Raw genomic sequence first — 5,128 nt, 5'->3', positions numbered from 1 at the left:
CAAAGGTGTGGAGCACATTCATATATGTAAGTGACCAAGTCGGCCCTGCAGGAACTTGGATATCGTTCATGAACATAGACAAAAATAGAACTGTAGCCTGTCATCCAGAGATGAATGAAAAAGGTGAAGACTTTCAAATCATAGAGTGTATCGGTTAACAGCTCACATAAAATTTAGTGTTTTCATTGCACATTTAAATTTAATTGCTATTTATCTTTTCATGGTTTATTCCTATACTCATCTTTTGAAACTTTAAAAAATCACAACATATTTCTCATTTCTCATATATATTCTTTTTGCCAATTTTAAATAGTTTTATTTAAGACATTGTATTTTCTGCTTTGCAATAGTTTTTATTAAGTACATCATTATTTTCTTTCCCTGTGCACATATTCTGTACTCAAGTATCAAGAATGCCTAGTTATTTCCTATATAACAACTCAACTTTAAAACAGCCATGAAATTTGCAACAAATTTTGGTCCTTCCATATTTTGTGTGGAACAACGCCAAATCTATGCTTAGGGTTAGCTTAATCAACCTCTTCAATGGTTGGCCCAGAAGAGACACCACCAGAAGCAGGGGCTCTGCCACCAAGAAAGCCCCCAGGCATTCCTCCTGGCATACCTCCTGCACTCTGGCACTGCTTGGTAATAATGGGTTGTAGATGTCTTACATCCCTTTCTGATGATGTTCAAATTCTTTCTTCTCTGCAGTCTGGTTCTTAGCAAGCCAGTTGATGATTTCAATCTGCTTCTCAAGATTCTTCTGTTTGTCTTCATCATTGATCTTGCCTTGCAGTTTTCCATCTTCAATAGTTGTTTTCATGTTGAATACATAAAGTTTAAGTGAATTTTTGGAGAACATCTTGTCCTGCCGCTTATCATCTCCAGCTTTGTACATCTCAGCTCCCTGGATCATGTACTCAACGTCTCCTTGCTCAGACGACCCTTGTCCATAATGATGGTAATCTTGTTTTTCTCTGCTTGTACTCTGTACCCTTATCCACAGCAGAGACATTTGAGGATGCCAATGGCATTGATATCAAAAGCTACTTCAATCTGAGGCACATCACAAGGTGCAAGAGGTATGCCTGTGAGTTCAAACTTTCCAATCAGGCTGTTATCCTTGGTTGTGGCCTGCTCGCCTTCATGAACCTGAATGAGCACACCAGGCTAGTTGTCAAAATAGATGGTAAAGGTCTGTGTCTGTTTGGTAGGATTGGTAGCATTGTGCTTGACAAAGATAGTCATGACCCCACCAGCAGTTTCAATGCCAAGGGAAAGAAGAGTGGCATCCAACAGCAGCAAATCTGGAACATTTTCAGATTTGTCTCCAGATGGAATAGCTGCCTGGACAGCTAGCTGTACCAAATACTCTTATCAAAATACGACATTATAAATACGCAGATAAACTCCAAGAAAAGGCGATGAAAAATTATGTAACTGAATACCAGTTATTACACAACACTGTGAATGTAATAGAAGACTGATTTATACCCTTTAAAATGGTTAAAATGATAAGCATTATGTTATATATAACCATAATAAATATATACTAAGTCTAGCACCCAGAGACTGTCATTGCTGTTGTTTCAATTATTATTTGCATTATTGTGTGAGTGTTATATTGAGAATGTGATTGCTCAAAAATCAAGTTCCCCAATTGGCCTCTTCAAGGTGAGGGGGGAAAAAGAGGGGAAAGGTAAATAGAGTGAAAAAAAAAATATATATATATATATATATAGAATTGTACACTTGAAACTTACAGGATTTCATTAACCAATGTCACCATAATAAAAATAAATTTTTTAAAAAATGTGCCAAATCATTCTGAAATGTCAGCTAAGAATTTGTGCACTTCGCTGAAATACAGTTTAACATATTTATCATGTTATCTGTTATTGCAAGACCTTAATGCTGTTTTTAATGTTTTGTTCCTATTATTTTATAAGCTCAAGTAAAATGAATATCATTAAGTGCTTTTCCTCTATGAGCATATTTTTCTGAGACTATTGTTAACTTCTTTTTTCTAACTGACTTTGTCTGGTCCTGGGTTGCATTTCATCAAGAGGCCTCTCTTGCTAACAAGGAGAGTGTGAGGAGAGTGTGAGGATACAGATGAGGGGAGATTAAACATGTGAAAATATGATACGGCAAAAGATGCTACTTCTGGGGCTCTGGGTTTTATGGAATGCCAGAAAATTCATTTATTTGATGAACCTATTGTCCTCACTGTCAAGTAGTACGAAATGTATTCCATATGGCAGTTAATCTGTTTCCCATAACGAGCTAATGTGATTATATGGAACAGAGAAATTAAATGCTTGTTTGTTTCTCCTTAAAATTTTGAATTTTGAAACAATATACAACCACACTTAATTGCTGTTCCCTGCTTACAAAGGAGCAGGCATCTTCCTCGCTGGTCTCAGGATGTCATGATGATTATCCAGCGTGTCTTTACCACTCGACAAATGTGTATCTGTGCTTTTATATAAAAATATGTATTCCTGGATTTTCTTTGTCCAACCATTTCTAAAAGCCCACATTCATTTCTCCTCTTTCAGCATGCATTTTTAAGTATTTTTAATATTGTGTAATATGCATTTTACTTTGTCAACATGATTTTATATTTTTCTTCCATTGGACTGGCTATCCATTTCAAAGTTTCTATCTATAGCACAGAACATATTGGTATTTTTATGAATATGTGAATAACTGCCTTTACATAGCATAATAAGTATAACTCTACTTATAGCAATGGGAACATTCTGTCTTGTAGTATACAGAATTGTGTATGCACCTGACTCAAACAGATGATTGTGACACCTTTGCCTCCTCTCAACTATTTCTTCACCTGTGTCTTCCTAATTGCTCAGTCCAAATCTGTATACTTTCATTGACTTTGATCTTTTTCTCACACCCACAGCCAATCCACTCACTAATTTTACTTTTGCCAATATTGATATTTAATTCCTGTTTTCATTTTGATTCCCTTTAATTTTTTCTCAACAATTCTAATTTTCTTTGCTTTTCAAATATATTTACGATACATCATAGAGTTGTACTGACTTTTTTAGTTCAATCCAAGAGTTTTTGTCTCTTAAGAAGTGAATTGATCATATTTATAGTTATAACATTTGTGGGCTCTCTCGTTTCTATTTTATATTGGGTTTTACTGTAACGTAGCTGCTTCTTTTGTTTTCTGACTTTTACATGTACCTTTTAAACTCATTCTTCCTCCTCCTAACATATGATAATTATTCCTTTTTTATAATTTATATTTAACATTTAATCTATAGTTTATTTTAAATTTATAAGTAAAACGTATTAAAATTCCTTCATGAATGGTAATAAATTTCAATGTTTTACATTACATTTATTCACCATCTGTATTTCTTTTCCTTTTTGTTGGTATATGTTGAGGGTTTATCACAAATTATTAAGAAAATTATTATTTAAAATTATTATTTATACATTATTGTTATTAAGCAACATTCCATCGCTTAAATTATTTAAAAACCTATATTCTGTAGTTGAAATGACTATGGTTGTTTAAACTTAATTTTATCTTTGCTCACTAGCAATCTTTCTATACCTGATTTTCTTTATTTATGTGTTATAAATTTTGATATATTACTTGGATAGATAGATTATGTCTTCTACTAAAATTTTAGGAGAAATCATTGACTGATAACATTCCAAAAATTTTAGGTATATCTTTCTATTGCTGTGTAAAATATGTATAACATCCTAAGTGGTAAATGAATTCATAGATCTCAACTCCATAAACACTCCATAGAAGTTGTCCCACTGTTTTTATGTCTGGTCCCTGTACTGACAAGAAACATCTCAGGCTACTTTACTTTTCTTTATGGGGATGTCTTCTCTCTAAATGCTTCAGGAATGTTCATTTTTAGTAACTTCAATTTGACAATCTCATTAGGATATACCCCATCATGATTGTAGTTTAATGATTTTTATACATTGAGAACTCCTGTTTTAAAATTATAAATTATATAATAACTGATAAATATATGAAAGATTCTTAATGCTAGCAAGATTTCAGCTCCTAAATATTCCCCATTCTCTTTTGGTAAGTGCTTAATATACCACTTTTCATTTCCAATAGAAAAATTTATGACAAGTTTATTTGTGTTTGTTCACCTGCCCTTTATGAACTTAAGGTTTTATAAGATCTTAATACTACATCAAGTGTATTGGTTGAAGGTTGCAAACTTGCAGCTAGAAAATGAATTCTGATGATCTAATGCAGAGTGTAGTGATTGTAGTCAACAATACTGTATTATATACTTTGAAGTTGCTAAAAGACTAGATTTTAAATGTTTCAACACACACAAAAATTAATTGTATGAAATAAGATGTGACCAAATACTATAGTGATAATCATATTGCAATATATAAATGTGTCAAATCAATGTGTCGTACCTCCTAAATTTATACAATGTTATATGTCAATTAAATCTCTAGAAAAATAATTCAATGAATGTATAAAATTATTCTTCTAAATGGTAAGAAAATTTTAGTAGAATGGAGTTCACTTAAAATGTTTTACTTTATTTTATTTACAATCTATTTTCAGTTTCCCAAATTCCCTTTTTATAATTTTTATTTTTCAGTTATAGTTGGTATACAATATTCTATTAGTTTCAAGTGTACAACATAGTAATTGGACATCTATAAAACTAATGAAGTGATCATCCCAATAAATCTAGTACCCATCTGACACTGTACATAGTTACTACAATCTTACTGATTATATTCCTTATGCTATAATTTATATCTCCATGACTATTTTGTAACTACCAATTTGTACTTATTAATTCCTTCCCCCTTTTTCACTCACCCGACCAACCCCCATCTCATATAATAACCCTCGAAATTTTTTTTTGTATCTATGAGTTCGTTTCTGTTTTATTTGTTTATTTTATTCTTTAGATTCCACAGACAAGTAAAATCATATGGCATTTTCCTTTCTCTGACTTATTCTACTCAACACAATACCCTTTAGGTCCATCCAAGTTTTTTCAGATGTAAAGATTTTATTTATTTATTTATTTATTTATTTATTTATTTATTTATTGACTAAGTAATATTCCATTGTACGTAT

The 5,128-nt window shown here is 31.9% G+C and overlaps 1 pseudogene; it reads right to left on the bottom strand.

Annotated features, from left to right (window-relative positions):
- Positions 1 to 530: 530 nt before the first annotated feature.
- LOC107501877 lies at positions 531 to 4,879 on the bottom strand (annotated as a pseudogene).
- Positions 4,880 to 5,128: the final 249 nt, after the last annotated feature.

This window comes from Rousettus aegyptiacus, unplaced genomic scaffold, assembly GCF_014176215.1.
Source record: "Rousettus aegyptiacus isolate mRouAeg1 unplaced genomic scaffold, mRouAeg1.p scaffold_m13_p_7, whole genome shotgun sequence".
In the NCBI taxonomy this organism is placed as follows: domain Eukaryota; kingdom Metazoa; phylum Chordata; class Mammalia; order Chiroptera; family Pteropodidae; genus Rousettus; species Rousettus aegyptiacus.
The sequence above is the reverse complement of the archived record's forward strand: the minus strand, read 5'-3'. Positions and strand labels throughout refer to the sequence as shown.